Source organism: Monodelphis domestica, chromosome 6 (assembly GCF_027887165.1).
Source record: "Monodelphis domestica isolate mMonDom1 chromosome 6, mMonDom1.pri, whole genome shotgun sequence".
In the NCBI taxonomy this organism is placed as follows: domain Eukaryota; kingdom Metazoa; phylum Chordata; class Mammalia; order Didelphimorphia; family Didelphidae; genus Monodelphis; species Monodelphis domestica.
The window spans coordinates 140,293,309-140,311,942 of NC_077232.1; the positions used below are offsets into that span (position 1 = coordinate 140,293,309).

Here is an 18,634-nt window from a genome sequence, read left to right on the forward strand (position 1 = left end):
AAAAGAACCCAGGTCCTCAGTACTTCACTTCTCCGTGGGTCCTTGTGTAGCGCATTAATGTTATAAAGTCAATGTAGCTTGTAAAGTTCCGAGTGATGGCATGTGTTGATGCTCACAGGGCAGGCAATGGCTTTTGCCAGAATGGGGCTGCCCCTTCTAATCCCCCCTTCCTGTTCTATGTTTCTAAACAGTACTCAGTGCTCATCATCAGAAGTAATAGCTTCTTTGTTATAGGTCCTTTGTTCCCACACTTGAGTAGAACCCCTTAATTCATAGTGACAGAGGGACCCATTGTAAGTGATTGAATTTAATGGGTTAGTGAGCAAGCCAAAAAAAAAGTGATTCAGCCAGGGATAATGCAGAGAACAACTGGTAAACTGGATGGTACCCTGAGGGCAAATAAATACTTTAGTATGGGTCATTTCCATAGCCTTGCTACTTCAGCTGTAAAAGGCAACTAGCTGGTGGCTTATACTAGTTGCAATGGAATCAATCAACACAAGTTAGAATTAGTATTCCATTTCCACCGAATGGATCAGATAAGGAATGAGGGAAGGACCAGGGTTAAGTAACCTGAAGGGATAAAATTTGAGAATCTTAGACTGTCTCACAAACATTTTTTTGCTATACTTTCAGATTTTAGGCTCTTCCTCCCCACATCCGTCCTAGTCTAGTCTGCATCATAAAATACACCATTTTGATCACACTTTCACCCACTCACTCATAAGTCTTCAATGGCTTCCTTTGCCTACTAAACAAAATCCAAGCTCCTTAACTTGAAATTTAAAGCTTTCTACAAGATGGCACTAATTTGTCCTGCTAGCATGCCACAAAAAAAATTTTTTTTAATCCTCACTTTCTGTCTTAGAATTAATATTGTGTATTGGTTCCAAGGCAGAAGCATGGTAGGAGCTAGGGGCAAGAGTTTAAGTGACTTGCCTAAGGTCACATGGCTAAGAAGTCTCTGAGATCAAATTTGAATCTAGGACCTCCTGTCTCTAGACCTGGCTTTCAATTCACTGAGCCATTCAGTCCCCTCCCCCCATCCCACAAATTTCTAATACATCCTATACTTTAGTCAATCTGAACTACTTACAATTTCCCAACTATCTAGATAACTATTTGTTATCTCTATTCTCCTACCATCTTTGCTTTGATACCTCAGTGGAGGAACTATAATTTCATCCATGTGGATAATCTGGTGTAGATCATACTATAGTCAAGTCTTCTCATCTAATTTGAATCTTATTATGCTTTTTCATAAATTCTCCACCACAGAGGATATGACCAATGTGCTAGAATCTTTCTTTTAATATTCTAACGATACTACTGTATTACTTAGATTGCCTAGCTCTTGCTACATGACCAACCTACCTCTTTTTCTTATCAGTATTCTTGATGATAGTGTTTTTAAAAATCATTTCTAGCATGCAAGTCATCATTGCTAATTAATAATAATGTAATATCTTCCACTCTATTTCCATTGCTTTCTCAGATTCACCTAGGAGAATTACTCTTTGGAGATAGCAGCATTCCATAATTTATAGACACGTAGCTTTCCCTGAAGAACATTGCGGTTAATAAAGAAGAGTGTTTACACTAGAAAACTTTTGCTTTTGGAAAGTGCTTCATAACTTCCCACGTGCAGTCCAACCTGCTCTTCTCTCCTTAATCAAATCTGGGCCCAACTAATTGTCCACTTATAATGCTTGTCCATGATATATGTGTTGATGGAATAATTCAATGGGCTTTCCATTCGACTCTATGGTTTAACTTTGGTTACTCTGGATTGGATTACCAGGCCAACCTCTTTTTTGAATGGCCATAAATCTCAGTGAAGAGGCCCTCCAGTATCCTGGGGCTTGATGCAATTAGTGCAAAGTCATGCACAAATATGAACATCTGGAGGACCTCACTATTGATAGGGAGTCCCTCTTCAGTTTGAGCTCTTCTCAGAACATCGTTCACAATGGTGACAAACACGTTTTTGTGACTATGTATCTTCCCTTTTTATTTTATGTCACCTGCTGGGTGAGTCATTGGCTCCCTGTATATATATGAGGCATTTTGGAGGTAGAATTCATCCTTTCAGGACATGCGGGTGCCATTGTAATAGATGACTGCAGCAACTCTCAGGAAGTGGCGTCCAGATGTCCTGGAAGTGAGAAGTACCCTTTTCATTCATTCTGTCAAAGCCTCTTTGAGCACCCAGCCCAAGTTAGCCCCCCTCACTCTTTCTTTTCTTTCTTTCTTTCTTTTTTTTAAAGTAGAGTGCATGGATTCATAATGAGGCTACAACTGTAGATCTAGTGTCAGAACAGGCCACTTACTTCTTAGGAATTCCCTAGTGATATCCTGACCATTTGCTTTGAGCAGCCCTTGGGAACAGGAATAGATACAGCTACATACATACATATATATATATATATATATGTATATATATATATATATATATATATATAAAGATATCTAGATGTATGTACATATCTGCTTGTGTGGGGGAAGGAATGTTATCCTAACTCCTCTCTTCATGACTCCAATCTCAGCTAAGACATCTTTGGCAATGCCTTTTCTCTTCTTTCAATCTGATCTCCCTCCAGGCTTCTAGAAAATGGCCCGAGATTGCTTCTGAAACTTCTCTGTAGCTTCTAGGGTTTGTTTTAGTGGGGGAAAGTGTATCTACAGCTCCCTGGGCTCCTGTCTTTCGACTCAATTACTCAAGCTTCTGGCTATAATTAACATCTTAGGCACTGATTCCCTTTGGACAATAACACATTCGTCTATTTCTTGAATCCATTTGTAACTGGGTTTCTTTGGCAGAGTGAGGGGATGCCTTTCTTTGCCATCCCCTCCCACTCTAGTAGGACTGGAACCAGTCGGAGGGAAGCTGAATATCCCTACCAGAAAGAGATTTGAGATTTGAGAATCTAAGAATTGGCTACTGAGTATCACTAATATAGGTGGAGAGACATCCTTCCCAACTGTCCATGAGAGAAAAACACTTAAATATGCTGCTAGAGATCAGATTCCCTAAGGGATAGAAAATTATGATATGTCTGCTCTCTAGACTAAATTTTGTGAGGTTAGCTTCCCTAGGAATAGCAGCAATGAAAGCAGCCTGGTATAGTGAAAAAAGTGACTTTGAATCAAGGAAACAGAGTTCAAATCCAGACACTGATGATTAAGGACAACTAGCTAGCACTTACATGTTTGCAAAGTGCTCAGTAAATATTACCTTATTTGATCTTCCTTGGTCATTTATCCTCCGTGGACCTAGTTTTCACAGGAATGAAATATGGAAGTGAGGCTAGATAGCTTCTGAAGTTCTTTCTTGATCCAAAGCTGTGAAAGGCATTGTGGATAGCATTAACACAAGGCTCTTATGTGCAAGAAACTACACAACATAAATGTAAAGTGCTTTGCACATCTTAAGATCTGTAAACGTTAGCTATTATGATGATGACTTTGTGAACCATGGGGAGGAAGACTTTAGTATGGACCAACGCTAAAGTTGTGGGGCAGAGGCGTTCCCCTCTGTATTGATTTGGGATGTTGTCCTATGAGAGACTGGGCCAGGCTGCCTATGGCTTAGTAGATGCCACACTGGGAAGAGATGCCTGATGCCACCTGTTGATAGCTGCCAGACCTGCAAAAAGAAATACCTTCTATGAGTTCTCCATGATTATAACTGTGATTGAAATTCCATACAAAATTTTTAGGAAAAGGTACTTTATGGATAAGTTTTTCCAAGGAGATCTGTTTTCTTTGTTGTTTCAAAATAACTTTATTCTATAACACTGGGAACTGCATCCTTGTTAGAAAGTAGCTGATCTTAGTTGACAATGCAGGGAGCACCATAGAAGTGGTATCTCAGGTCTTTTGGAAGGACCTTATAACAAGAAAAGTTTAAAATCTCCTCTTATATGCCTCAGACCCTGTGCATCATGAAACAGTCTCTGACATGTGATACATCCATTCCAAAAATATTTTTTCTTTGCCTAATTTGACGCACTCCATGAAAAGTACTATGTAAAATACAAATTTGTACTAGAAGGATCTTATCCCTCAAGAAACTTATAAACTGGTAGGGAAGAAGACATAGATAGATGGATTTTATATCTCTATATATGCTCATCTAGAATATGAGGTCATCTATAATAAGTATCTATAAGTAGTACTTATAGATAGATATCATACAAAAGTAAGACCCTCCAAAGAAAACGGTAAAATTATAACCATATTCAGTGACTTTGGTGTTTAAAAAAATGATCATTATATAGAAAAAGTAAAAGATAAGATGGAAAAGATGGTTCAGGATTAGGAAATGAAAAAAAGTCAAAGGCTTACAAATTACTCAAAAGCTGTTACTGTTACTGTATCTTTAAGAGTCAAATGGAATGGTTATATCAAAGACCATTTAGCAGTTTGCAATTATAGTTACAACTTTCATACTATCATATCCACTAGCTATCATAGTGATCGTCCTTAAACCCATGCCTGTTCATGTTACTCCTCTATTCAATAAACTCCGATGGCTCCCCATCACCTATAGATCAAAAACAAAACCCTCTATTTGGTACTCAAAGCCCTTTATATCCTGCCTCCTCCTACCTTCCCAGTCTTTTGCAATTTATTTCTCCCTCTCTTTCCCACATATTCTATAATCCAGTGATATGGGCCTCCTTGCTGTTGTTTGCACAAGATCTTCCACCTCCAAACCCCAAAGCATTTTCACTGGCTGTTTTCCAAGCCTGGGATTGTCTCCTTCTTCATCTAATATATATATTTTTTACAATATGATTTTTAATATTCAAGTCACCTATCATTTTCAATTTACTGTGACACATGGCATGAGATATTGGTATAAACTGAATTTTTGCCAGACTTCTTTCCATTTTTCCTAGAAATTCTTATCAAATAAGTAGTTCTTTCTTATAGAATTTGTTCTTGAGTTTTTTTTTTAACTAGTCCTAGGATACCACTTCATTATTTCTGATTCTTCTTTGTCTAGTATGTTCCAATGGTCTATTCTTCAATATTTAAACCAATATAAAATGGTATTGATGACTGTTACTTTATAGTTTGTGATCTGTAAATGCTAGTTCCCTTTCACTCCTCTCCTTTCCCATATTATTCCTCTTGGTATTCTAGAACTTTTATTTCTCCAAGTGAATTTTGTTATTATTTCATCAAATTCTTTGCTAATTTTTGTTAGTATAGCATAATAAGTAGAAATTAACTTTGGTAGTATTGTCATTTTTATTGTATGGACTCAGCTCAGCCATGAGAACTGAATGTTCCTCCAGCTCTTTAACTTCATTTTTTCTTTAAGGAGCAGTTTGTAATTGATTCTATACACATATTTTATGTTCTCTGGTAGTTTGCTTACCCTGCCCTCCCCCCCCCCAATATTGTATATACTTTGTAGTTAATTTGAATGGAATTTCCATTTCAGTTATTGTCTCTTGGGTTTTATTATTATTGAGATTCCCATGAGAGAGTTCCCTAATGCTTGGCCTCTTCCCCACAGAGATAGATTGCAAACCCTTGGGAATTGCCATGACCTAAATATTCATTACCACATGACTCTTTCTTTTGATGAGCCTTTTGTACCTTTGCTTGACTGGTCAAACTAATGTCAGTTTGACACCAGATCTTTATTTGTTTGCATTCTCAACTTGGAAAAACCTCCCAGAGCTTGTGTTGTGCAGATGTAGTCTCTGAACATCAAAATCCATCCCACAAGATGAGGCTTTGAGGTAGGATCCTGATGAAAAGCCTTATAAAAATGTGATTATTAAGCTTGCCCGTCATTGAAGTCACTGGAGATACAATATAGGGTAGGGGATTGAAGGCCTGTCTTAGATTTAGGGAGATCTGGATTCGGTTCCTGTTTCCAACATGTATTAGCTGTATGATCACGGGTTTAATGATTGAGCGCTCCAGAAAACTCTTTAAGACTAAGCTTTCTATCTGTACCGGGGCGGGGGTGGGGGGTGCTTTATACTAGAAGAACTTGGATGAAATAACAGATCCAAGAGGCAGAATCAAGATGGTTGAGTAAAAGTACAGAGAGCTTCAGCCTCTCTGAGAATCCTTTCCATCCAACTTTAAAATAATGCTTCAAAATGAATACTAGAGTGACAGAATTAACAAGAGAACAGAGTGAAGGTACTTTCCTGCAGAAAACAGCTTGGTAGGTAGGCAGAGAGTGTCTGGTTCACTGGATTGAGAGGGAGCGCAGCCCACAGTAAGGTCACACTGAGGAGTACTGGTTCAAGCCAACAGCAATCCCTGCCCAACTCTATTGCTCTATGTTCTGAATGTGGGCCCAAGCCAATTTCAAGACCCTAAGACACTGTCAAAGCTAACAGTAGAGCACCCATATGCTTACTTTTGAGGTTCTGAGATCTAGTGCAAGTCTGCAATGCATGCCCAAACCCCCAAAACAGGGTAGTCTGTAGTGCTCCTGGCCAGTGCAAGCCCAGAGTGAGGCCTGGAAGCCACACCCAAGGCTGAGGTGAGACCCTGAGCCCCAGCATAAGGAAGCTCATAATGATCTGAACCCCACAAGCCATCAGCAATTCCTGGGGGAGACTGAATCAGCAGTGGGAAGTGCAGCTCTCAGCCCACAGATATCATACCACCTTCGAAGAACTGAAACTTGCAGAAACCCTGAACTAGAAACTAAGGGCAGCAACAAGGAAAAACTGAAGTTTAAGAGGGTGCTTTATCTACCCTGAGAATAGAGTTCACTTTTAGGATAAAAATAAAAGTTGAGAAAAAGGCTAGGAAAATGAGCACACATTAAAAAAAAACCCTAATCATAGAAAATTATTATGGTGACGAGGAAGAACAAGTCCCAAGCTCAGTAGGGGATAGGGAGATCAACTAAGCTATATGAAAATCTTCAAAGAAAGATATGAATTGGTCTCATGCTCCAGAAAAGCACAAAAAGGTTTTCAAAAATTAAATGAGAGAGGCAGAGGAAAAATGGAGAAGAGAAATGAAAGCAATGCAAGAAGGAAATAACACCTTAACAAGCAGAAATGGCCAAATGGAAAAAGAGGTAAAAAAATCCAATGAAGAAAAGAGTTGTGTTTTTAGGGCTTTTTTTTTCATTTTATTTAATTAGATGATTTAGAATAATTTTCCATGGGTACAAGATTCATGTTCCTTCCCCACCCCCTTCCTCCATCCCCCTCCTGTATCTGATGCACAATTTCACTGGGTTTAACATGTGCCATCGATCAAGACCCATTTCCTTATTATTAATATTTGCACTAGGATGATCTTTTGGAGTCTACTTTCTCAATCATAGCTCCACCAACCTATGTGATCAAGCAGTTATTTTTCTTTGGTGTTTCTACTCCCATAATTTTTCCTCTGGATGTGGATAGTGTTCTTCCTCATAGGTCTCTCCAAGTTGTTCATGATCACTGTATTGCCACTAATGGAGAAGTCCTTTACATTCAATTTTACCACAGGGTATCAGTCTCTGTGTACAATGTTCTCCTGGTTCTGCTCCTTTCACTCTGCATCAATTCCTGGAGGTCATTCCAGTTCACATGGAATTCCTCCAGTATATTATTCCTTTGAGCACAATGGTATTCCATCACCAGCGTATACCACAATTTGTTCAGCCATGCCCAAATAGAAGGGCATCCCCTCATTTTCCAATTTTTTTGCCACCACAAACGGCAGTTATGAATATTCTGGTACAAGTTTCTTTCATTATTTTCTCTTTGGGGTACAAACCCAGCAGTGCTATGGCTGGGTCAAAGGGCAAACAGTCTTTTAGTGCCCTTTGGGCATAGTTCCAAATTGCCTTCCAGAATGGTTGGATCAGTTCACAACTCCATCAGCAATGCATTAATGTCGCAATTTTGCCACATCCCCTCCAACATTCATTACTTTCCTAGAAAATAGTTTTTTTAAGTAAAATTGGCCAAATGGAAAAGAAGGTTCAAAAATTCATGGAAGAAAAAATTTCTTAAAAATTAGAATTGGGCAAAAAGAAGCTAATGACTTCAGGAGACATCAAGAAACAATAAAACAAAATCAGAAGACTGAAAAATGGGAGAAAATATGAAATATTTCATTGGAAAAACAACTGACATAGAAAACAGATCGAGGTGAGACAATTTAAGAATTATTAGACTGCATATTTCATACGATTTTATATACACACTCACATACACATATAACCCAGATCAATTGTTTATCATCTCTGAGAAAGGGAAAGAAAGAGAGGAAGGGAGGGAGACAATTTGGATCTTATAATTTTGGAAAACATGTTGAAAAGTGTAATTCCATGTAATCAAGAAAATAAAATATTTTTAATGAAGAAAAATAAAATAAGAAAGAATTATTGGACTATCTAGAAGCTACGACAAAAAAGAAAAGTCTTGGCATTATATTACAAGAAATTATCAAAGAAAACCACCCTGATAATCTTTTTTTAATTTTAATTTATTTTTTGAACATTATTTTATTTGGTCATTTCCAAACATTATTCATTGGAGACAAAGATCATTTTCTTCCCCCCAATCCCCCATAGCCGACGCGCAATTCCACTGGGTATCACATGTGTTCTTGATTTGAATCCATTTCCATGTTGTTGGTATTTGTATTAGGGTGTTCATTTAGAGTCTCTCCTCAGTCATATCCCCTCAACCCCTGTAGTCAAGCAGTTGCTTTTCCTTGGTGTTTTTACTCCCACAGTTTGTCCTCTGCTTGTGGATAGTGTTTTTTCTCCTAGATCCCTGCAGATTGTTCAGGGACATTGCATTGAGACTAATGGAGAAGTCTATTACGTTCGATTATACCACAGTGGATCAGTCTCTGTGTACAATGTTTTCCTGGTTCTGCTCCTTTCTCTCTACATCACTCTGTATCACTTCCAGTCATCAAAACAATTTGGTACTGGCTAAGAGACAGAAAGGAGGATCAGTGGAATAGATTTGGGGTAAGTGACCTCAGCAAGACAGTATACGATAAACCCAAAGATCCCAGCTTTTGGGACAAAAATCCACTATTCAATAAAAACTGCTGGGAAAATTGGAAGACAGTGTGGGAGAGATTAGGTTTGGATCAACACCTCACACCCTACACCAACATAAATTCAGAATGAGTGAATGACTTGAACATAAAGAAGGAAACTATAAGTAAATTAGTCAAACACAGAATAGTATACATGTCAGACCTCTGGGAAAGGAAAGATTTTAAAACAAGTAAGACTTAGAAAGAGTCACAAAATGTAAAATAAATAATTTTGACTATATCAAATTAAAAAGTTTTTGTACAAACAAAACCAATGTAACTAAAATCAGAAGGGAAGCAACAAATTGGAAAACAATTTTCATAAAAACTTCTGACAAAGATTTAATTACTCAAATTTACAAAGAGCTAAATCAATTGTATAAAAAATCAATCCAATACTTCTCCATTAGGGTCAATGCAATGTCCCTGAACAATCTGCAGGGATCTAAAAAACACTATCCACAAGCAGAGGATAAACTGTGGGAGCAAAAACACCAAGGAAAAGCAACCGCTTGACTACAGGGGTGGAGGGGTATGACTGAGGAGAGACTCTAAATGAACACTCTAATGCAAATACCAACAACATGGAAATGGGTTTGAATCAAGAACACATGTGATACCCAGTGGAATCATGTGTCAGCTATGGGACGGGGGTGAGGAAAAGAAAATGATCTTTGTTTCCAATGAATAATGTTTGGAAATGACGAAATAAAATAATGTTTAAAAAAATCAAGCCATTCTCAAATTGATAAATGGGCAAGGGACATGAATAGGCAGTTTTCAGATAAAGAAATCAAAACTATTAATAAGCACATGAAAAAGTGTTCTAAATCTCTTATAATCAGAGAGATGCAAATCAAAACAACCTAGCAGATTGGCTAACATAACAGCAAAGGAAATTAATGAATGTTGGAGGGGATGTGGCAAAGTAGGGACATCAATTCATTGCTGGGAGGGTTGTGAATTGATCCAACCATTCTGGAGGGCAATTTGGAACTACGCCCAAAGGGTGATAAAAGACTGTCTGCCCTTTGATCCAGCCATAGCACTGCTGAGTTTGTACCTCAAAGAGATAATAAGAAAAAAGACTTGTACAAGAATATTCATAACTGCAGTTTGTGATGGCAAAAAAATTGGAAAATGAGGGGATGCCCTTCAATTGGAGAATGGCTGAACAAATTGTTGTATATGTTGGTGATGTAATACTATTGTACTAAAAGGAATAATAAAGTGGAGGAATTCCATGGAGACTGGAACAACCTCCAGGAAGTATTCTTTTTTTTTAACCCTTACCTTCCATCTTGGAATCAATACTGTGTATTGGTTCCAAGACAGAGAGTGGTAAGGGCTAGGCAATGGGAGTCAAGTGACTTGCCCAAGGTCACACAGCTGGGACGTTTCTGAGGGCAGATTTGAACCTAGGACCCCCCCCCCCATCTCTAGGCCTGGCTCTCATCTACTGAGCTACCCAGCTGCTCCCATTCCCTGATATTCTTGAACAAGAGGGTAAAATAGAATTTAAAAGACTCCTCCAATCACTCCTGAAATAAATGGCCAAATGAAAACTCTCAGGAATATTATAACCAAGTTCAAGAGTTCACAGTTCAAGGAGAAAATACAGTAAGCAGCCAGAAAGAAACAATTCAAATATTATGAAGCCACACACAGAACATAGCAACTTCTACATTAAAGGACTTGAAGGCTTGGAATGTAATATTCTGAAAGGCAAAGGAACTAGGTTTACAACCAAGAATCACCTACCCAGAAAAACTGACTATATTCTGTCAGGGGAAAAATGGTCATTTAATAAAATATAAATGTTCTATGCTTTTTTGATGAAAAAGTCAGACCTATACAAAAATATGATGTTCAAATACAAGACTTATGAGAAGCATAAAAAGAGAAACAAGAAAGAAAAAATTTAAGATTCAATAAGATCAAACTGTTAATATGGAAAGATCATATTGTAACTCAACATTTTGTCATTGCTAGAGTAGTTAGGAGTATACATAGACAGTTCAACAGAAAGCTGATTAGTAGTATTAGATAATATAAAATAATCAAGGATGAAAAAGGCAACTTTTGTGAAAAGAAAAGGGAGGGGAGAGGTAGAACAAGGTAAATTATCTCATCTAAAGAGACATGAAAAAACTACTAAAGTGGAAGGAAAGATAATGGTGGTGATACACAATCCTTAAACCTTACTCTGATTAGAATTGACTCAGAGAGGAAATAACCACCATACTCATTTGAGTATAGAATCCTATTTTACCTCATCTTATCTACTTCTATAGGAGGGGAATAAGTCAAGGGAAATAGAAGGGAGGAAAAAGTGGGAGTGACTAAAAGCAAAACATTTGTCAGGAAGGATAGAATGAAAAAAGAGGAAAAGCAAGATCAAAAGGGAAAATAAAATGGAAGGAAATACACAGTTGGTAATAATGACCAACTCATTAATATTTATTATTATTATGAACTCATCCATAAAACAGAAGCATATAACAGAATGGATTAAGAACCAGAATCCTATGATATGCTATTTACCAAAAAAAAATACTGGTGACAGGGGAACACACAGAAAGTAAAGGTAAGGGACTAAAACAGAATTGATCGTGCTTCAGTTGAAGTAAAGAAAAGCAGGAATAGCAAATGTGATCTCAGACAAAGCTAAAGAAAAAAGTAAATCTAGTTAAAGGAGATAAGGAAGGAAATTACATCTTAACACAGATAATGAAGTATATCAGTACTAAGCATAGATGCACCAAATGATATAGCCTCCAAATTTATAAAGGAGAAACTAAATTATCTGAAAGAGGAAATAGACAGTAAAACTATACTAGCAGGAGACGTCAACTATCCCCTCTCAGACTCAGAGAAATCAAGCCAAAAAAAAAACAAGAAAGAAGTGAAAGAAATGAATGAAATTTTAGAAAAGTTAGATTTAATAGATCTCTGAAGAAAATTGAATGGGAATGGGAAAGAATATACCTTCTCTTCAGTAGTACATGGCACCTACACAAAAATTAATTCTGTATTAGGAAATAAACATTTCACAACCAAATGGAAAAAAGCCAGAAATTATAAATGTACCCTTTTCAGATCCTTAATGCAATTAAAATTATAATCAATAAGTCTATGGAAAGACAAAAATTAATTGGAAACTAAATAATCTAATTCTAAAAAAGAGGTGGGTCAAAGAACAAATTATACAAACAATTTCATTAAAGAGAATGACAATGAGATAACATATAAAAATTTATGGGATATAGACAAAGCAGTACTTGAGGAAAGATTTGTAGCTTTAAATGATTACATCAATAAAATAGAGAAAAAGCAGATAAATGAATTGGGCATGCAAAAACTTTAAAAAAAACAAATTTAAAATCTCCAATTAAAGACTAAATTGGAAATCATAAAAATCAAAGGAGAAATTAATAAAATTGAAAGTAAGAGAACAATTAAAAAAATAAATAAGACCAAATGTTAGTTTTATGAAAAAAAAACAAGAAAAATAGATAGATCAGTTAATTTGATTTTTAAATGGAAAGAAGAAAATCAAATTATCAGTGTCAAGAAAAGGGTGAACTTACCACAAATTAAGAGGAAGTTAAAGTCATCCTTAGGAGCTATTTTACCCAATTATATGACAATAAATCTGACAATCTAAGTGAAATGGATGTGTATTTACAAAAAATATATAAGTTTTGGCCAGATTAACAAAAGAAGAAATAGAATACTTACATAATCCCATTTCATCAAAAAGTAATTGAACAAACAAGGCACCAATGACCTTCCTAAGGAAAAAAATCACCAGGGCTAGATGAATTCACAAGTGACTTCTGTCAAACATTTAAAGGACAATCAATCCCAAAGCTATATAAAATATTTGGGAAAATTGGCAAAAGACTCCTACCAAATTCTTTTTATGACATAAATATGGTGCCAAGCCAGGAAGAAGAAAAACAGAAAAAGAAAATTATAGGCCAATTTCCTTAAGAAATATAGATGCAAACATTTAAAGTAAAATACTAGCAAAGAGATTATAGCAATATATCACAAGGATCATTCACTATGACCAGGTAGAATTTGTACCAGGAATGTAGGGCTGATTTAAGATTAGAAAAACTATCAGCATAATTGACCACATCAATAACAAAACTAACAGAAATCACCTGATTATCTCAGTAGGTACAGAAAGAGGCTTTGACAAAATACAAGACCCTTTCCTATTAAAAACCCTAGAAAGTATGGGAATAAATGGACCTTAAAATGATAAGTACCTAAAACCATCAGCAAATGTCATCTGCAGTGGGGATAAGGTAGAAGCCTTCCCAAAAAAATCAGTGGAGAAGGAAGGATGTCCATTATTACCACTATTATTTAACATTGTATGAGAAATTCCAGCTTTAGCAATAAGGAAAGGAAAAGAAATTGAAGAAATTAAAGTAGGCAATGAAAAAACCTAAAATATCACTCTTTACAGATTATATAATGGTAGTTGAACTAATTAATAACTAGTAAAGTTCCATGATGCAAAATAAACCCACAAATTATCAGCATTTCTATATATTACCAACAAAGTTCAGCAGTTAGAGGTAGAAAGAGAAATTATATTTAAAATAACTCTAGATACTATAAAATACCTGGGAATCTACTTGCCAAGACAAGCACAAAAATGATATGAACATGATTATAAAATACTTTTCACATAAATAAAGTAAGAGACATAAAATTGGAAAAAGATTAATTGCTCATGGGTAGGCTAAGCTAATATAGTAAAAATGACTCTTCTATCTAAATTAATTTGCTCATTCAGTGTCATACCAAACAAATGACCAAAAAGGTATTTTGTAGAACTTGAAAAAATTATAAAATTTATCTGGAAAAACAAAAGGTCAAAATTACCAAGGAAATTAATAAAAAAAAATGTGAAAGGAGGTGGCCTAATAGTACCAGATCTCAAACTCTATTATAAAGTAGTAATCCTAAAAAGAATTTGGTACTAGCTAAGAAACAGAATGATAGATCAATGTAATAGATTAGATACATATTATACAGGAGTAAATGATTTTAGCAATGTAGTGCCTGAGAAACTCAAAGATTCCAGCTTTGGGAATAAGAACTCTCTACTTAACAGAACTGCTGGGAAAACTAGAAAACAGTATAATAGAAACTTAGTATAGATTAGTGTTTCATATCCTATACCAAGAAAGGGTAACCCTTGTCCTGGGGAATCATTGAGCAAATTGTGGTATATGATGGTAATGGAATACTATTGTGCTATAAGGAATGATGAACAGGATGATTTTATATAGAGCTGGAAAAAAAATACATGAACTGATGTAGAATAAAATAAGCAGAACCAGGAGAACATTGTACACCACAACATAAATATATAAGAGAATCAACTGTGAAAGACTTAGCTACTCTTAGCAATACAATGATCTGGGACAATTCTGAAAGACTTACGATAAAGAGATCTGTTGGAATCAGAATGTAAAGTGAAACATACTATTTTTCACTTTAGTTTATTTGTGTTTTTATTTTGGGTTTTGGTTTTATATGAGTATTACCTTATAACAATAACCAATATGGAAGCATGTTTTGCATGATGATACATGCATATCCAAGATCAAATTACTTACCATCTCAGGGAATGGAGAAGGAAGAGAGAAAAGGAGACCAATTGGATCTTATAATTTTGAAAAACATATGTTGAAAATTGATATTACATATAATTGGAAGAATAAAATATCTTTTAAAAATGACATAAGGAATCCAGCCTCACTCATATCTCCAAACAGTTGTGTTAAATATTATGGTTGGACTAAATATATTAAATTGATGGTCGCCAGGGACTTAATGACTAAATCCAAAAATAAATTACTCAAGTAAATGAAAATTATTTTTACAATAGAGGGAAGATATTAAGGAAGAGAGAAAAGGAGGGAGAGAGAGAGAGAGAAAGAGAGAGAGTGAGAGAGAGAGAGAGAGAGAGAGAGAGAGAGAGAGAGAGAGAGAGAGAGCTTCCTCTGAACCAGTAGGAAATTCTAAGGCATCAGTCAGGGGAAAGGAGTTTCAAGATGATTGGCCTTTCTCAGAGGTTCATACCTCCAGAAAGGGCAAGGAACTAAGTCAGCCTTTACACTCACAACAGTGACTGTCTAAAAGAAAAGCAGTCTGAGGTCTCCTTCATGAGCTCCTCCAGGGGTCCAGTTCCACAGCCAACTGTCTTCACTCTGAGCCTGAGTGACTGTTCCTCCAGTCCAACTCCAAGTGACTGTCTGAGACTTGTGTGTCTCTGTTTCCACTATTTAAAGACCTTTTACTCTTGTGTCACCTCCCCTAAATTTTACATCTACCAATCACAGTAGACGCTCCTCTCTGGGGCTGCCCACTCTTTCATATGTGGGTCACACACCTCCCACTCAATGTATGAAATGGGTGTTTACACCTTTTGTGGTTAGTTCACACCTTTTTGTAGTTAGTTCATACCTTTTTGTGGTTAAAATGGGTAGATCTACTTTAAATACTGGGTTAACACTTTTGGGGATTAAAATCTAAAAACAGACAGGGGGTTACAATTTAATCTTCATAATAAAGGAAGAGCTAAGTACCTTCATTGTTACAATCAGGGGAGAGTTAAATCCAATCTTTACAGTTGGAATTGGTCTCCTTCATTTTAGAAGCACTGAATTTATATAAATTTACTCTCATAACTATTTTTGTCTATGTATGTATCACATAGATAGAAGAGGTACTATTATCCCCATTTAACAGATAAGGAAATTTTGGCACAAAGAAGGTTAATAGTGCAACCATTCCTCCACACTACCAACAACTGCTTCTGACTATACCAGAGTAGCAAATAATTCATAAATAATTTGTTTTCTAAGTAAAGTCCACAATAAACGCAGTGTGGAATCTCTTTTATGAAGGAAGTCCCTTCCATCATTTTCTAGACTACATGGTCTAGAGTTAACATATACCTCAAGATCATTCTCCTTCCTTAAAACTCATCGGCAGTGTAAGCCGTAGAGGAGATGAGCCTTCCTGAATCACTTTGATATCTATGAAGAACTAAGTGTACTGAGCTTACCTTACTGCACATGAAACGAACTTAGAGAGGAGAAGAAAAGGGAGAAACTTAACCACATATTTTAAACAGTTTGTCTTTCCTTAATGTTGATTGCCTTAACCTGTCACATTTACCTTGCGATTTCTCACAAACTGCATTTCATTCTGATATTTTCATTGCTTGATGACAATCCAGTTTTCTATTTGACTTTTGCTTGAGTGCTCCAAGTTCTAATTTGAAGAAACAAATTTTACTCCTGTTATTTTCCCCTTGATCTTGAAATGCATCCAATATAACCAGATTGGCAATGTATTATAAGTAAGGTCATATTATTTCATTTTGGGATGTCAGATACTGAACTGACATCTGCATTTAATTCCCTGGAAGGATTCTGGGCATGAGGCCAAGATGGATGGGCTATATAGGGGGGTTAAGAGGTAGAAGGTAGAGGAATATGGTTTTCTTTGTGATATCTATTCAATAGCATTTTCTGTGATAGGTGAGATAAATGTTCAGTTGAAACTTCTGAAATAATATGTGCCTTTACACTTGAATTAATTCAGAAAAGGTTACTTGTGGATTTCAGTGGTCTCTTCCTCTCTACATTTCAGTATATAAATATGAATTGTCTATCAGTGGAACAAAAACAAAACTACTAATATAAAATGCAAATAATCTAAATAAAAGATTAGATTTTTTTTACTCAGAAAAAATAATGATCAGCCTATAAAACATATGATGAAATCACAAAGTTGTAGTATTTAAAATCATGAACTAACAGTTAGGAAAATGAAGTATTTTATTGTTTTAGTAAATATGTACACATACACACACACCACACCCTTGGAATATTTCCTAATAAATTTTAAGAGCTAATTCAATGAGCCTTAGATAAAAGCCCATTTCAATGGCATGCCTGAGCAAAATTTTGAAGCAGGCAAAGTTGGTCTTCCTCCTTTCTCTCCCACTTTCTATTTCTCTTCCTAGATTTCTATTCCTCTCTCCCTCTACCTGGCGGAAGGCAGCTCATGCACTGTTGTAGTTCAAAAGAACGGAACCTTCTTCTATTAATGCAGGTTAGCACATTCCCTGCAACTTACAGTCTTAAGAAACACTTAAACCACTGAGAAGTTTAGTGATTTGTCATTAGGGGCCAAAAGGAGAATTTCAACCCACATCTTCCTTGCTTCCAGACTAGTTCTTCACACACTCTCTCCATGTTATCCATTACCTTCCATGGGACAACTATTCAAATCCTTTAAAACAGTTATTACTGGCTTCTTTCTGAATACCATGTCCGAACACCAAGTTTACTGTCTTAGTCATCATAAGACACTGATGACTTGCACTGAGGCTACAATATACTAAAAACTCCAATTATGTTTCAGATGAACTAACTTGTCCATTCGTTATCTAGTCTTTTTAAATTTCATTTCCACTTTGGCTAAGTTGCAGAAGATTCCTATAAGAAAAAATAAAATGTAGTAAATAAAGTGAAAAATGATCAGCTTCAATCTATATTCAGACTCCATCAGTTCTTTCGCTGCAAGTGGATGCTATTTTTCATCATAAGAACTCTGAAAGTATCGGGGATCATTTTATTCCTGAGAATAGTTAAATCATTCACAAGTTGATCATCATAAATTTTTTTTTTGTTACTGTATACGATATCCTCCTGGTTTTATTCTTCTCATGTAAATCTTTGCAGGTATTTCTGAAATCATCCTGCTTGTCATTTCTCATGGCACAATATTCCATTACAATCATACACCACAACTTATTCAGCCATTTCCCAATTGATAGACATCTCTTCAATTCTCAACCCTTTGCCACCACAAAAAAATTTTTTGTGCTAATATGTTATTACCCCCCCCCCCTTAAATCTCTTTGGGATATAGACCTAGTTGTGGTATTGCTGGATCAAAGAGTATGCACAATTTAGAGGCTTTGGGGAATAATTCAAAATTGCCCTTCGGAATGGGTTAGATTAGTTCGCAACTCTACCAACAGTGGCGTCTCCCAATTTTCCCATATCCCCTCCAACATCCATCATTTTCCTTTTCTGTCATATTGGCCAATCTGATAGGAGTGAGGTGGTCCCTTGGAGTTTATTTTATTTTGTCCTTTTATCATTTTAGCCAATCTGAGAGGTGTGAGATGATATATAGGAGTTGTTTTAATTTGTGTTTCTCTAATCAATAGTGATTTGGAACATTTTTTCATTTGGTTATAGATAGTTTTAATTTCTTGGTCTGAAATTTGCTTGTTCTTTGACCATTTATCAATTGAGGATTGACTTGTATTCTTACAAATTTAATTTAGTTCTCTATATATTTGAGAAATAAGGTCTTTATCAATGACACTTGTTATAAAACCCTTTCTCCAGATTTTCCCTTTCTCTACAATGTAAATCTGTCTCTTCCTTTCTATTTCCCTCACCATAGATTTCATTTCATATCCTATACCTTGCTAATCACATACTCTCTCTGGGGTTCTCAGCATCCTCTAAATTGA

At 36.0% G+C, this 18,634-nt stretch overlaps 1 long non-coding RNA gene across 2 annotated transcripts in view; it reads right to left on the reverse strand.

The window, feature by feature from the left end:
* Window positions 1-1,351: 1,351 nt before the first annotated feature.
* LOC130455056 (uncharacterized) overlaps window positions 1,352-18,634 on the reverse strand; it is a 92,937-nt gene continuing 75,654 nt past the window's right edge. The window contains exons 6-8 of one of the 2 annotated variants that reach the window (XR_008912871.1): window positions 16,255-16,350; window positions 3,236-3,646; window positions 1,352-2,155 (exon numbers count right to left, since the gene is read on the reverse strand). This is a non-coding gene — a long non-coding RNA (uncharacterized LOC130455056). The remainder of the gene's footprint in view (window positions 2,156-3,235; window positions 3,647-16,254; window positions 16,351-18,634) is intronic. The other variant, XR_008912872.1, reaches the window with a different exon arrangement.